The following is a 17,265-nucleotide window of genomic DNA, read 5'->3' as shown; positions in this document are numbered from 1 at the left end:
ATCGTAACCGCACAGGCACAGTCTGCCGAACAATAACAAGACAAGGGAGGCCAAGCGCGCATGGCGGAGAGAATGAAATTCCTCAAATACCAATGAAAGGGTTTGATTTTCTCAGTAAATGAAATCCATCTTGCTCACAGTGTAGGTTAAATGGGGGAATGTTTGTAGTCCAAGGAAATTCCCATGGTCGACCAAAGCCCTGTTGTTTCCATGAGAAAGAGGAAACTATGCCTACGCATCTACAGCCGAGCGCTGCAGCCCACAGGCCCGTGTGAGCTGGAGGTCGTCCAGCTGAGTCGAGTTCTGACAATGAGAGATCAACACTCATATGAAAGCGTGAACTACCCCTTCTTCTCTTTTGTCTCTTTGGTTTCAGTCATCTCCGAGTGAAGCGTCAGTCTCTAAAGGTCGTTTTCTTGCCAGTAGAGAGACACACGTCCTCCTCTTTTTAACATTTTACTTTTTCTATTTTCCTTCCGTGCGTCATTTATTTTTCCAGCGACGGCTGCTCAGCCTGTCATGTTTGATTTACAGGAGAGGTGGTGAAGTTTAGCTGTGGGGTGAGTTGAAGGTTCCACTTGTCCGTCTCCAAATCAATTGTTACCTCAAGATGAACTCCCACGTGTTCCTTATTCATTTTCCTATGTTTTATGTAAAAAACCTCCGTCCTAATTCTCCTTTCCTCTTGTCTCCTTCCATTACTTCTCCTCCCTCGTTTCCTATTTTTTTCGCTGACACAGTTCTTTAGTCCGTCCTATTTTATTTCCTAAAAGTAATATTTAGCCAGGATAAACAAAGATGATGTCAATTTGGCAGCGCGGTCGTCTCCTACTACGACGAGCTGTGTCGGGTGTGATGAGCTCCCACAAGCCTCGACTTCCTCTCAAATCATTTCCATATAAATGAGCAGAAGACGGAGAGCATGTTTTAGATTCCAGTTCTCTGCGTATCGCTACATCTGCAGAGTTTGTGTCTATTTGGCTTTTTGTCACATTTCACATCTTCAACCTCTGACAGACTTTTTCTTTTGCCTTTCAGCTACAGACCTTTGATCATATTTTGATGTGGCGGATTGTATGCCCTCTATAGTGTTACAAGGAAAACTTCATTAATACTCATTACTTTCCTTCATAAATTACTCTACAGCAAAATGTAGTTACTGGAACTGTGGTAGCGAGGAATCAATGAATTTCAACCATACATACTGATAAAATAAGAAAACTTAAACATACATTACTGTGCATAGGAACTACCTAAAATAAAAGAAACTTTGAGAAAAACTCATTTGATGTGTATTTTCGATGTTTTAGTTTGGCCTATATCCCATCCACTGATACGGATGAGGTAGGGTTTGTGTCAAATACTACAGGCAGCCACCAGGGGGCGATCCAGACACTTTGTCTTCACTGTTTGGGAGCCGACATGTCGTCCATTTCTATATGCAGTCTGAGAGCCAGCTGAACTAACTTTCCACCACTGGGGACACAGCTTTTTGCGAATTAAAGAAGGAAGTTTGATGCAAAACTAAATAGCTGCTATTGCTAATATTAGTTATATAGCAGTGGTAAAAACGTAGATGTAGCACCTTTAACAAACAAATACAAACAGAGAAACTTGGTAGTTTAACATGGAGCTGGCTATTCGAAGAAGATTCAGCTGCTCATATGGTAAATTTGCTAAGAATTCTGTCTTTTGAGTTCATCTAGCAACACACCAGGGTTATGACATTTGTAGAAATCACTTCCAATAACTAGCTCGCTGCTGAGGGCTGCACTTCAGGCCATTTCTGACGGACTGTTTCAGGAAATTTCCCTCAGGGCGTATAACAGTGGATCGACTGCCTCCACAGAATCCTGAGCACTTGATGTGTCAGCCGCAGCGCCTGAGAGACTCAGCGCAGGGATTTAATTTCCCCCCTTTAAAGTTTGACTGACATCAACAAAGTTTCGTTAATTGTTCTTCATCGCAATTAAATTTCTTATAAAACCTCACAACTCACCACTCAAACCATTAGTTAGATTCCTCACCTTTCTATAACAGCCGACACACACACACAGACACACACACACACACAGACACAGACACACACACACACACACACACACACACACACACACACACACACACACACAATGCTTCGGCTAGTTCCATGTCAGTTAATGTGTAATTAGAGGGACCTTAATTTGCATTTTTAATTAAGCAGTGCATAATGGGGATACAAGGCCCAGATATTAGTGCGGTATTAACGGTATGAAGGCAATCGGAGCGATGACTGGTAATTACAGATGCACAGTCTGATTGCTTTCTGCTGTCTAATGAATTGTCTGCCAGAATAAATGGCTCTGATGTAATGGACGTGGTCCCTGTGACGCCAGCTGACCACCACCTTTAATGGCAAAAAGTTAAAGTTTACTCTCCTTAGATAAATCACATCAAATATCTAACACTGTTTATTATATGGGGATTAACGTTCTATGAAAATTAATGCGGAAGTCTTTACTAGAATAACAGAACTGATTTTACAGACTAACAAAACATGTGCATTGATGTGCAATAAAAAAAGACTTCTCTCTCAGGTGTGACATCCTCTGTCCTTAACTCTCAACAAGAGTAAGGAAAAACTCCCCCCCCCCCCCCCCCCCCCCCCCCAAAAAAAAACAAAAAAATAATACGTAGAAACCTCAGAGAGAACAACATGTGAGGATGTACAAAAGCGCAATAGCAACAAAATTTCAATATTTACAAGAAACTGTTTTTAGTATAATGGAAAGGTTTAAATGTTGAAAGTATCTATACATAAGAAATTGTCTGACATTGTCTGAATTATAAAGACATGAACTCCAGCCCAAACATTTTCTGACATGTTTCAAGTTTGCCTTTTTAAATATGAAGAACGCAGCAGGAGATTGTCCGGGTCAGACGCATTCACAACAACAGGAATGTCTCACTCGCTCATTTTCCGGACGTTTGACCAGGGTGCTGGCGGGAAAAGCTCCAGAAAACCTCTGGAGAAACTGACTCGGGGCATTTGCGTTCCCACACACAGCTCCTCTGCAACATGTGCAGACTTCAATGAACGTCTGAAAGCCGCTGACGTCGTCTCACCACGCCTAAAGGCAAAAATACTTAAAGCTGTGCCGGAGGACCACACACGAAGGTGGATGGAAAGCTTTCTCCTGACTTCACCCCACTGACTCCTTGTTCCCTATCCAAGAAAATGTTATTTCTTTCAAGCCCCGACACAATGAACTGTTTATATATCATGATATACTTTGAAGTCAGAATCACGGCTCATTTATGCTCAGATACATTGGATCCGACCGGAGCCTCCTGTGCGTACTTTGCGTTCATTTTGTCCGTATGCATGCACGTCTTGTAAAAGCTAACGGATATGGACGAAACGGACAAAGCAGAGCAGCACCACAGGAAGTCATGGGAGGGGGCAGTGTAGCCAATAGATCAAGCTTTTTGAAGAAACTCTGCACTGCCCTCTAGTGGCACGGACGTATGTGGACGGTGACAGTTACATCACTTGAAATGCGCGAGTCCTGTGTAATTGGTGATGGTTGACTTGTGTGAGAATAAAGTACAGACAGTTAGATTGAGGCAAAACATTGTACGGTTGCTAACATACGCACAGGACATTATTATATATAATGACACCAGTTATTGGTGAAGTAATACTATATTATACTGCCTTATTATTCCAAATGCCATATGTGCATATTGTGGAAACCCTAACCCTCCAACAAAACATGAACCCTGTTTATTCATCCAAGCACACGATTTAGAATTCCACACCAATTTACATCTCTAGTTTTTTTTCACCATATGATCTTGTGGGGGCTAATAACAGAGTGCGTGGTTTTTGTTTTTTAAAGTACAAACTACAGTAAATACTCCTATGTTTTCTTTTTCCCCATTTCATCTAAAAAAAAAAAAAGCCTTTCTCGCAGTTTCCTGTGTCCTCACTTCACAAACACAAGACTTCACATTTCCCACACTCAGCTGGAAGAAAAAACCTCAACTGCCATCCTGAGATTTTCACATAACCACTCTGGGCTGCAGTTCCCAAAATGCAGCTGAGCTCGACGAGTTCCTGTGGGGAGAGATGACACTGAAAGCAGAATAAAGACTGTGTTTTTGGCACATCTGCGGGTCACTTCTCTGTGAGACGGGGGGGGGGGGAGACAGGTTTTTCCTCACTAACAACTCCACCTCTTCTCTCCACTTCCAGTACATAGCGATGTTCTTTCAATGGGGATTCAGGAAACGATGAAATAAGGCGAGGCGACCTTACAAGGACACAAACTCAAGTATGTTTTTTCGGCGCACGTTCATTCATCGTGGCGAGGTCACGTTGACCTGACCCAGGAACACGGTGCGTGGATGTCATGAGACGCCCATTCAACACTCGGCGTTTAGGTGTAAACATGCCCACAGGTTCTCACATGCAGCATATGGGGAGCAGCGAGGTTACACTGCCAACAAAAGAAAACCGTGAGTAGGTCTAAAATCGGCTGCATTCAGCTGAGACGATACTACTCCTCGCCTTGGCCCCTTTTCATCCGCCTTTCTTTCTTCTTCTTTACAAACAAGTATGAGCGGCACTCCTGCACCTGAGTACGCACATACACACACAGTCGCAGCAGAACTTACAACGAGCGTGTCCCTCTGCTCCTGTTAAAAATGAATGAGTGCTGGCATCCCATTTGGGATGGGAGGAAGAGAGTGGCAAGGCAGCGGAGGGTGGGAGGGAGCAAAGTGATGCTCAAGAAAAAAAACGTGGGTCTCAGATGTCTTCCCGAATGACACTGAGGGTGATGAAATGAAATTAGCATCGTCGCGAAATGAAATGAAGGCGTCAGAGGAGAAAAGAAAAACAGATGCATTTATCATTAACGGGAGCGACAGGTGGAGAACGTCCTCGTCGCCATGGTGAACGTGCATCGTCAGGGGATTGCTGAAGAGCGGCAGCCAATTAGGATGAAAACCCGATTTCTGGGACAGAGACGGATCAGGGAATTGGAAATTAAAGCTGGTTTAGATTTCACGCCGAGCCGCTGATCAGCTGCGTTTCGCACGAATATGAACCTGAAAGGAAATCTGTGTTTAAAGTTTGGCGATGTGATTAAAGATTTCACAGACTTTGGTTGACTCAGTAAACACGGTGGTGTCATCTCATCCCTCTGTGCCAAGGGAATCAGCTCAGTGTTTCAGAAGCAATAAGAGTGATTATAAAGTACTAGTCTTCTCATTATACGGCAAATTGATCAAATAGTTTTCATGCCAGACACGATTCAGCATCTAGTATTACCTGTGTAGCCAAAGTCTAATAAAGCTTATTGCTCTGTTCCTTAGACCTTCAATGTTTTCAAGAAAGTTACATTTAGAGAGAATATGAGTGTGGCGCCGACTTCTAGAGAATATGGTCCATCGGCGAAGAAACACAGGTGCCTGTCATCTAACAAGGGACTGCATTGGCTCATCACATAGAGGTAGATTCATTTGTAATGGCAGGAACTGTTTCTGAGCTCCAAATGTGTTTTTATCTGGAGTTGGAAATACGAGTCTCGAGTAAACTGCAATCTAGTTATTTTAGAAAATTAAAGTCTTAAATTCATCAATCTGAGTTTTAGGCCTTGAAAAGTCCTAATTATGTTAAAGTATTAGGTCTTAAATACATTTAGGTCTTAATCATGTTAGCTGCAGAAACCCTGATGGACCGGGGGTTGAGTCCCATATGAAAGTTGGAAACCCCAGAGATATTAATTGGTTTGAGATGACATGAGATGGAATATATAAAATCGGTAACACTGATCTTGTTATATTTTTTAAGACCTGTGAAATGACCCATTTTTTAAGAACTAAATGCAAAACAAAGTCATCAATCTACCGCGTTCACCACATTATCTCTCTCTTGTTATGTTTGTGTAGCTACAACACAACCTGGGCTTCAAACGTACACTTCCCACTTCCTTTAAATGGGCGTATACTCGAAAAGTGATGACTGACGTTGCAGTTTTGATCTGTTTTCACAGTTTAAGTTTTTAAGCCGTGGCGGTGTAAGGATCATCACAGTGTGTAGTCAGCTGGGTTCTCCTGAGATAAACCTCCCATTAACGTCCTCCCTGACAGTCGGCCCGAGCCCCTGAGCAGCAGCAGCAGCAGCAGCCTCTGTTTGAAAGCTCTTACTGTTCAGATGTGTTGGCTGGTGCCCGTGTTTCCCCGACGTGTGGTTGGCCTGGCTGGCTCGGTGATGGAACCCCGCGGCTTGAAAAAGACCCGACTCGGCCCACGCCTCAGTTTGCACAGCCTCCGAGCGCGTTTGCTTTCTGCTGGGTTGCCAAGGTAACCGGCGGCGCTGGAAGAAAAACATCCCACTTACTGTCTAACACAGCTGAGAGAGCAAAGCTGACAGCGAGAGGGAAAGCAGACAGGTCTGAGTACGTTATAATTTAGGTACAAGTGTGTTTATCCCATTGGTATGTGGTGCTGTTTATTCCCATTCTAGCACTGCAGTGGTTGTTATTGTCCCTCTTCCAGTTCTATAAAACATATTCCCATGAACTGACAGAGTTTCTAATACCGGCGGTGCACCTGTGCCGCGGCGTTTGAATGTGCTCTTTCTTAATGTGAAGCCACACACGCTGAAAGACGTTAACACGACGTAATGCAGAACTAACTGTACGACTGAGAAATTAACCACTGAGCTAACATCCCTTTTTCGTCAGAAGAGCCGGAGACTTTCTATACACAAGTGGATTACAGACAGAAACTCATTGTTTATGTGTTACTGGATATAAAAGCCACAAAATATTGCTGAATATGATGTCATTCCTCCCCGCGATCCACCAGAAAGACTGATAATCTAATCTCAGGCCGAGTAAGAAGTATGAAATTAAATCTAATATTTATATTGACATGCCAAACACTGGAGGGATGGAGAGGTGCTGACGAGACGAGTTAACGTTTCCAATGAATTCCAAATGAGAAAGTGGCCCCAATGCAAACGTTCCCCCGCCTCATATCTCAACACATAGATTTCCTGAAATTCGTATTAGCCCTGGCCGTGTCACAGGAGGTGCAGAATCAATGGGAATTCAATTCGTGGAGCGGTGCAGTGCAGTAAGCTGAGGGAAACCAGATAAGCTTTACATTTCCAGGGAGTATAAAAGGTGGGTGAAGGGGGATGTCACCAGAAGAAGAAGGTTCTGTGTCGCTGCACCTCTTCTGCCTCCGACACTCTGCGACTCTTGTACCTTGAGATAATATATGTATGTGTTTCAAAGTTCCTTCAACGTGATGTGCTGCCGTGCACGAGGAAACAAGCTTCTTTTCCCGTCTTTAAACTTTTCCTCGTCTATTCAACTGAAAGTGAATAAAAACTTCCACACGCTTGAGTTTTCAAGCTGCTGCCCCGGTCGTCAGGCACAAAGTGAAACATAAACACGTTTCTCACTTGTTCAAAAACCTGGCATTAATGTGACAGACTTCACGGAGATTGCAAGAAATGTAGCTGTGCAAGTTAAAGACAGAGTTTAATCTAAATGTTGTTTTGTATTTGTCATTTTTCAAGTGGAAAAAAGTGTAACAGCCTTTTACCTGACAGCAGAGTTTAAAGATGTCACGGTGCATCAGACTTAATGTGGCAAATATTCAGAAATAACAACTTTGATGATTCCACCTTGTTTAAGTTTAACTAATTTGTTCGTTCGTCCACTTTTACATCCAGTTGATGAAAAAACGCTTCATTGTTGAGACTGAGAATTTGGACCTGGTACGTTTCCAACTGGGTGGGACGAGCTCCAGTGAACAGATTGACTGGCGTTGTTTTCTACATGAAATCCACCTCATCGCTCGGACACAAAGCCAGACAGAATCAATCACCACATGCGGCTGCAGGGGGCGCTGTAGCTCAGTAAAAGTTACATAGTGTTGCTTTAAATACTTTCTCAACAACAACAGTTTTCACTCTTCACGATATTCGATAGGATGAGGACTATCGTGTTTAACGTAACTCTACCTCAGGGAGCGTCTGGTGCCAATACTGGAGTGTAAACATCGCCAAATTCAATAAAGAGGGGGAGAGAACATTATTTTAAACGCTTATAGCTTCCATCCAGATTACTGAAGAAACTATAAGTCAGTCAAGGCTTTTTATTCATTCTAACCTATCACCTCATTAACTGATGTACGTATAGTTAATGACTTGCTCCTTCATCAGGAATGTAATGCTCGGTAACTACAACTGCTAATTATAGCAACTTATGTCAGTGTAAGAAATGGTCAGGTATGTTTAAATAGACACATAATGTGCTTGGTTACAGAAAACAGGGGGAAGACGTTGCTGTGATGGATTCAATAAGAGAAATTATTCATAGCATCAATGGCAGATGTCTCTAAAGGAAGATTTAATACAGCATCGTTCTTATATCCAGCATTGATGCCATATGGCTCCAGCTTTGAATGTCACCATCACCTGGAGCAGATACGATTGTTTCTTGGAAATGAACACTTGTTATGCCTCTCCCATACTGTGAGTCATAAAAAATATTGGAACACGGCACCAGAAAGACGTGACATTTCCAAGATGGAAGAATCAAGAGGTGTAAATTGTCAGGATTGTTATTCCTCCAGGTTGGACTTTGAAAGAGAGAATTTAGACTTTGAAAGAGAGAATTTAGACTTTGAAAAAGAGAATTTAGACTTTGGAGACTCAGGCAGATAAAAGTCTGCAAACGCCACAGATGCCTTCACAGAGCAGATTTGCCCAGAGACAGATGGACTGGAGTCCTCGTAACCGTGTGTGTTGTTTGGATTCACACAACCATTTGGCCGGTAATGTTTGGTTCTGCAGAGCTATAAAAAAAACTTTATTTAGATCATCAAATGCAGGTTTAAATTTGTTTGTAAAAGACAAACATAAATGATATACATTTATATACATATACTGCAATTTTTCATTTATTTTAATTTGATATTTCCCTAATTATTACCATGATTGAGTTAGATAGAAACAACATTAGAGAAGGTGATAATATAATAAAGTTACAAAGGGTGTAGCCATAGCACGTGCATGGGGGCGGGTGTGCACGGCTGCATGTAAACAGAATAAGCTGATTATTGGAATATTTATTTTCATTAGCCGTGCAAACAGCTTAGTGAGAATATAGTTGTTTTCAGATTTTGGTCAAAACTGGATTTTGTTTGTGCATGGAAATGTAGTGAATGATCAATATTGTCGTCTGCTCCCTTTGTTGTAGTCCGTCTTCAATTAAGGAACAACTCTTAATCTACAAGAGTTCAGGTTAATCTGTTTTATATAGTTTGTTTAAATTAATATTTGGTAGCTAACTTTTCTCATGGGATCAGCAATCTCATCAATTATTGTTTTAAATCAACAGTGTTTCTCTGCGGTTATGAGGGAGCTTTGCTTTTTCATGTTCCTCCTGGTCAGCGGCCTCAAATGACTGAGATTTCGTTTATACTCATCGTGGCCCTCACAGAATTAACATTGAATCATGCACCAACTTCCTCTCAGTCATTACATGTCCAACCACAAACCTGAGGCAGAATCATAATGTCATTCTGTGTGGTGCGTAGGTTCCAGCGAGTTGCAGTGTGCTCACCCAGCCCTCAGGGTCAGAGGAGACTGAACCATATAGCAGCCTGTCAGCAGAGGAGGGAGGGTGTGTCAATATGTGGTTACACACCTGCAATAACACACTGTCCACCTTTTATATACACTGTCACACACCTGTGAGCCTCAGTGTGGCAGAGTCAGCGCTTTATTTGCTTGCTTAGCCTTACTTTCTGAAGCTGGGGTGCTTGCCTGTATGTGTTTTACTCCGTAGACGACAGACGGTGCATTCATTCCATAGAAAATGTATTGCAGGGGTGATCGCTTCGCATGATGTTAGATTTTCTTGGCAGCAAAGTTCCTGAACCATTATTTTCCATCATTTCACAGACTGTATAAAAGAGTCTTGCTCAAAAGGCAGATTTTGGACAAATCCTAATGTGAGAAAATGCTGCACTTCATCGTGAGAAATTCAGACACGTTGGAGAGGATTTTCTTAACTCGAGCTGGGTGCCAAGTCATCTGAATAAAAACAAGAGGCTCCACAGGACTCCCATAAAACTACATTACGTCTTGGTGCGTGAAACATTGTGGAGGATTCTTTATTGTTATTACAAAGAGATAAAGCCCTTTGTATGATTTATGCATGTTCTCTCATAACAATGACTCACCCTGACAATTGCTGCTACGCAAAAAACATCAGTGGGCGATGCAGCGTGGACCTCACACACTGTGGGTAATAACACATGACGTGATGGGGAAATGTACTCAGGTCCTCGTACCATGCCTTAGACAGGAGAGGCTGACGATCACTGTACATTCTCAGTCTACTAATATATATATAAGAATATTAATAAGAACTACTCTGCATTTAAAAAGTGTAAGGAATCAATTAAGCAGTACGTGAGTTTATCTACATTTAGCTCCCTTGATAGCATGCCTGGCTAACCCCCATGTAGAGACATGCACCTTCCAAGGCCTCGGGATATCATTACTACATCAAAGCTGGTCTTGGATACTCTCTTTGTTTAGGAAAACATTCAAATCATTGGTAGGGTTGCGAAACACATAAGCGGTGTCCCAATAAGGGGCGGCAACCTTTGGAGGCTGCGATAATAGAATGATGGGAATACAAGCAATCCAGTTTTGAAGGCTCCTTCAAACACGGCCAAGAAATGCATCCTTCCAATGATCCCATGGGTGTCCACCTATCGCAGGATTCTTTGAGTACTGGTGGAGAAGTCAACCAGTTAGCTATATGGGCTAAAAGTCAAAGGCCAATGTTAAGAGATGGACTAGCTGGTGAGGCAAATAGAAAAACCTGAGTATATGGACATCGAAGACCAAATATATGAAGAGGTCTCAAAAGGATGTGGCCCCTGAATTGTGACACAGGTAAAGTGATAACTTATTTCGAAAGCCTTTTTGTGTCTGGGACAACAACAGCAACCTTCAGCAATCACGAGGTGAAAAGCATTCAGAACCAAGTCAGGAAGCTAACATTGGATTAATTAGACAGCCAGTGTAGCCATGGATGATGAATCTGCCAGCACAGGCTGTAATTTCAGCCAACAACATCATGTGTTGCTGCCTGGAATTAAAAAAGCTGCTTTTATCGACGTCTGTCAGAAATTAAGGAAAAGAAATGACAAAAATCTCCAAAGTTACTCTAATCGATCAGAGGCTCGAGGGCCTGATAGGACGTTGCTTTCAAAATTCCGAAAATTGAGAAAAAGGTGATTTCCCAAACAAGTGAAACAATTGCTTCTTTATCTCATCTTCTCCTCTCTCTTAAAATCCCATGAATTCCTCCGGGTCTTTATCGCAAAGGCAAGTAAAATCATTTTTGCCAAGATGGATAAGGTTGTGTACTATGTGTCAACTTTAATAAACATTATATGCTCAAAAAGAGACAAATAAAGCTTGGTTAGTAATCTAGTTAGACATTTCCCCTTGTTTTTTGGAGCAGAGGAAAGAATCTGGCTCGTTCTTTTGGCCTCAATAATGAGCTGGATGAAAATCAAAACTTATTCAGTGAGTGTGTTTGGGTTATAATTAGCTTGTAAAACATACAAGCTTTCTTTAGTGGTTGATGAGGCTCAGAAAACAAAATCTGCATCTCAGAAGCAATAAAAAAAAACACCAGTATTAAAACAAAAATGGTTTTAAAGCTGAAACAGATAAACATTTCTGCAGAATGTTCGATATTTTGCCAAATCATTTATCTCCCACTTTTTTCGTTGCCCACCAAAAAGGGCCTTGGCGGTTGTCAGTGGTTATAATTGCACATCTGGTAGCAGTTAGAGCTGCGTACTTGGCATCACTGAGGTTTCTGCCTCTCAACTAAAGCAGCAACACGTTCCAAGAGCAGCTCGGGTCGGGCTCGGTGCTCTGACTTCACCAGAGACAAAAGAGCCACTTGATTCAAAGGCGGTGGACCTTTGGTCTTCATGGGAGGGAGGAGAGACGTGGAAGTCTTCACTTCATTCCTTTTATTTCGACTTCTCTTCTCTGAACCCTGGGATGTTGTTGAGTGACACATGAGATTCAGATTGGGGATAAAAGGCCGGGTGCCTGCAGTGCAAGCATGAGAGAGAGCGACGGGATGAAAACACCCCGAAAGATGATTGCTGACAATGGCAAAGCAGATTCAAAGCCTGGATTCTATACACATCTCCCCCACACCTACAGTGATGAGGGTCTGACAAGGCTTCTCTTCCCCCTGTTGGTTAAATAGCTATTTCCAATGTGACTATCAGTTTCCCTCTAGGTGGAAAAATTCGATTTCCCAGTGGCAGCAAAGCGCCAGCAGTGTTTGAACAGCTGAGTCCAGGATCCCTCCGACGTTAACAGGCTTCGTTTCGTGTACTCCACCAGACTTCCACCCCTTTTTTTCTTTTAACAACCTTTTCAGAGAACGTCTCGCTATAACCCCAAACAAAATGACTTTGCGAGGATGAAATAGTTGGACCTCCTATGTAGTGCAAATGGCATCATCTCCAACGGAGCCATTACTATTTGAGTTATTTCATGCCGTTTCTCATCCCCGGGCGAGTCCCTCGACTTTCAGCTGGAGCCAGTGTTTGCTGGAATTAAATGAGGTTGTGTGCGATGCCAGCTCCTGCCAAGTGCCCGGTCCTCATGAGGCACAACACCATGCAAACCAAAATCACACCCCAGCACATGGCAGCAAACCAGGGTTTAGACAACACATTTTAACTTCTTCACTGAATCCTCACCTGTCTCATGGTTGAAACAAAACACATTGAATAATATACTAATAGCAGACGCATCAGTATTTTCACAATGATATGATGTCTGTTTTAGGTAGAGTGAGTTGTTCACTAGCATGAGGGTTGTTGGTTAGATTCCTGGCTCCTCCAGTCCACATGAAAGGGTCCTTTAGCACAACCAATTTGTCCAGGGCCAGGTTGGTACTAGCTATCAATCAAACAGTATTCATCACCAATACATTTGGTGCTTCATCGCCTATCTTACTCTAAATAGGACCACAATTTACTAAATGAAACTAGTGGCTGAGATCATAATCTCCTTTGCAAAATGTTTATTGACATAATAAATCAAGAAAAAGAAGATTTCTACAGAATCTGACTTCCTTTTGCATCCAGAGAAGTGGCCCTCTTCTGGTCTTTCGAGAGAATGGAAGTTTCTGGCACTTCCAGACCCCAATTCCACAACCTAAATAAACCCTAGATCATCCCCGAGGGCAGTAATGATCTGGGATAGCTTGTGAAAGCGTTGTATGATCGTGTGCGTGTGAATGTGACTTTTAGTGTATTGCACCTTGAGTGAAACTAGGAAAGTGCTGTATAAATGCAGTCCAATTAACATTAAACAGTGTTAAACACTTAAGTATAATCATAGTAATTAAATATTTCGTGCGTTGGTTGACTTATATCACAGAATTTGCTGTAAATAGAACTGACAGTAACAAAGTACATTAAATCAATTAAGTACCGTGAGAAATAACATTTTATTGTAGGCTTCTTTTTACATCTACATACAGGGATATAGTTTACTCTTTATGAAACTATATTCATATGAGAGCTGATGTTGTTTGTTGTGTGGTTGCAGCCCCTGGTCACACACTTGATATCTTGCAGTTCCACCAAACTAATCTTTTTTCCTGCCCCATTAATCATCTCACGACCCCTCGGATTTATCTTGTGACCCTTTGGAGGGAGGATCCCTGGGTTCGGAGCCACCGGCATTAACTTATCAGCTGTGAATGAAGCAGATGAAACTGGCTTCATCTTCACTACAACAGTAAAATGCTACTGTGTATTTCACGTTTGATACTTTAAGTACTTTCAGCACATAAAATGACATACTTTTAAGTGTTATTTCAAGAACAGGCCTTCTAATGGAGTATTAATACTTTGACTTCAACAAAGTATCTGACTACCTCTTCCACCACGACCCTTCCTGATGTTGGTACAAGTTTACAGCAGCTGGTGAGAGGGAGGGGAAAAAAACGCTGTGATCACCTGCTCATGATTCATCTGGGTTGGAATGTAATTATAAAAGCATTATGAGTTGCTGAGAGCAGCAGGAACGAGAGAAGCGGTGGAGAGCGGCGTCGACTCTCCTTGCCACCAGGTTATTTTACATATCTGCAACCCAAGCATCCCAACCCTCCCACCACCTCTCCGGCTCCTCACTGTGGTAATGACCAGTAGCAGTCACGGTCTCCTTGGCACGGCCCATCTGTTGTTTTTTGTTTTTCATAGTCGGGGTGGGAGGGGAGTGGGCGGACGGGTGGGTTGATGTTGGCCTGGGTGCGGAATGAGAAAATGATGGGGAGGCTTTAGCCACTAATTGTTGCCAGTCTGTTATTACAGTAGGTTGAATGTTAGCAACAGTTGCGCGGCCTGACAGTCGGACACAATGGTCATCGCTAAATTAAGCCCCGGCCCCGCTGACGCACTTCGGGCCCGGTGAGAAACACAGAGGCAGTTTGTAGTCTGGCTCCAGCCGCCGCAGAGTCAGACAGGAATCCAGAGCAAATTACATTAATATCAAAATGTCTGCATTTCGGAATCAGAAACATCAAATTAGGTTCATTAACTGGGCGTCAGGGTGGATCTGTGGGAAGGACTGGCTACCAACCACGAGAGGGTCCAGGCTTCAGTCCTCCTCACTGGTCTGAGGGCAGTTTGTACTGCGTCTTATCTCCATTTCCTCTTGATTCTTCACAAAATATATGCATATTAGATTTAGACTTCTGTCCTTTGTGCTTGACCCTGTGAACTAGAAGTGGTACCGAAGTCACAGAAGAACTTTTTCTAAGTATGTTTGTTTGTTGGCTTGTTTGTCAGCAGAATTACCCAAAAACTACTGATTCCATCTAAATGAAACTTGTGGGGAGGTTGGAACATGGGCCAAGAAAGAATCCATTAAATGTTGGCTCAGATGCGAACTAAGAGATTATCTTTTCATCACTTGCTATGGTTTCATGATCTACATTGTTTTGTTGGCTTAAGCACATATGACTGAAAAAACAAACTGGAAGATTGCACGCTCATTTTTAAACTTCTCACGTTCACAAAACGATTGTTTCTTTGCAGCTTGGCAGTTAATACAAACAAGGTGTTTGAGAAATTTAGAGAATGTACGTCATGATTGAAATACCTGGTAAAAAAGAGGGACAGGGTCCAGGCTGCAGCATATTACAAGGACCGCCTGGAGAATGCGCAGTGAAAGACTTGTTGATGGAATCTCACACTATACCTTTCCCCTCAGGGTTTTCTGTTCAGCCATTGATACGAGTGTAAAAATAAAACTTTCTCTCCTGAATGATCCCCAGACAAGCTTGCTTTTGTTTGCAGCGTAAGCCGCCCAGCGGTTCCTTCCCAGCGCTCTCCGCCTCATGCGCACACTCACGGCTGCAGCCAGCCATTGTTCCAGGCCAAGATAATAGTATCAGTCCTTGACGGGGGGGGGGGAGTTACAGTTGGATTGGCACCAGCTGTTACGGCAGCAATACTTTGTGGACCTGATTAGATTACCAAATTACAGCCGATCTCATCTGACATTAATTACTGGACGGTAATACATTCCTAACTGAGCCCTGTGCAAAACATCCCAGGACTACAAACAAATTGCAGGGTGCCCCTCCACAGTGAAACATGTCCAGAGTTAACAGAGACGTCTCAATCTCCTCTCAGTGGCCAGAGACTTGGTGGGTGATGTGCTGTATACAGGCTTTAATAGGGAAGACAGCTCAATCGCAATCCCAATCACAACTCCCAGAGGAAAGGACAATGTTTTCCGTTGTTGGCTATTGTTGCCAGACCACCTCCTGAGATTCTTGAGTGTATACATGTAGCTAATGCTGTTAAGAGCTTGTGTTTCTTCAGTCAGGGACTGTGGCGATGCAGAAATGCAAAACTTTGAATCACATCTGCCAAGGAGGTTGTTTTCACCCTGAACTGCTCCTTTGTTTGTTTGTTAGCAGGATTGTGTCAGAAAAACCTCAATAGATCTCCATGAAATTTGGTGGAACGATGGGACTTGTGTCAAGAAAGAGACTGTGAAAATTTGGTGTGGATTCAGACATTGATTTTTGACATTTTCCCCAATTTCCAAGGGAACACTGCACGGATCTGAATATATAAATATTACATCAGAAATAAATTACATAAATATTGACCATTTCTGTCTGCAGTTAGAATTACTGCGCTTGATCCTTAGTGTTATTGGCTAGAGAAATCTGTGAATGAAGTAAAATGGAACAAAACAATGTAGATTTAGTTTTTTTTCATGGGATGTGTTGACATTAATACAAAATATAAAACAACGCCAGACATTGAGGGGCAGCAGTAAACAAAGTTCTGTAGCGTGTTGAATTATCAGGAAGCAGAAACACCTCCAGCTGACAACGTGGCGTTACCGCTGGTAATCCAGGGCTTGCAACAAATGATGAAATAAGGATGAAACCACAACCTGAGCGAAGGGTAATTTCATGCTTTCTGCCTGGTATGACTGCATCACACAAAGGGCAACTTTAAAACCGACGCACTGCCACCTGCCATTAAGTGCATACATCATGTGAAATGATATATACCAACCCTCTTATTTACTGCCTACACGTCTGTTGTCAGCGCCTGCAAATCCCCATGCGAAGCCGAATGGGCAGCAGAGTGCGAGGGACGTAGGTAGTGGGAGATTTACTGTGATGTGACGCTGTGGAGAAAAAGAGTCTGTGGTTTACGCAAGGTCTGCTCCCTTCAAGGCAGAGTCACCTCCACAGCTCGTCCAGGCTCGTTCCTATTAAGATTAATAATGTGAGTATTTACAAGGCCCAGATCTCTGCTCCAAAACCCCCTGAGGCCACCCGGAGAAAAACCAACAGCAGAGGAGATAAAGGAAAAGTGAGTGTGAGAAAACACACCGAGCTTCAGTGCTTCGTTTTTTAAGAGGCTGAAGTTTTTTGTATTTTCTTACAAGCTAGAACTTTAGTGCGTTTCAATAAATCTTTAAAGGTTAACTCATGAATTGGAGTTAATTTGTTCCTCCAAGCAATACTTTAATTTTAGTTCTTGGCTAGAAGAAGTAATTTCCTTAAGTCCATTAGTAGCCAACCAAACAATAACTGTACGTATCCCATCATAAAGCAACAAGCTGTGTTTTCCTCTTTTTATGTGACTTATGCTAAGCTA

At 42.5% G+C, this 17,265-nt stretch overlaps 1 protein-coding gene across 1 annotated transcript in view; it reads right to left on the bottom strand.

Annotated features, from left to right (window-relative positions):
* The window catches only part of LOC117770083 (double-strand-break repair protein rad21 homolog A-like), a 951,093-nt gene that overhangs the window by 378,965 nt on the left and 554,863 nt on the right, over window positions 1-17,265 (bottom strand). The gene's annotated exons all lie outside the window — the stretch shown is intronic.

Source organism: Hippoglossus hippoglossus, chromosome 11 (genome assembly GCF_009819705.1).
Source record: "Hippoglossus hippoglossus isolate fHipHip1 chromosome 11, fHipHip1.pri, whole genome shotgun sequence".
In the NCBI taxonomy this organism is placed as follows: Eukaryota; Metazoa; Chordata; class Actinopteri; order Pleuronectiformes; family Pleuronectidae; genus Hippoglossus; species Hippoglossus hippoglossus.
The sequence above is the reverse complement of the archived record's forward strand: the minus strand, read 5'-3'. Positions and strand labels throughout refer to the sequence as shown.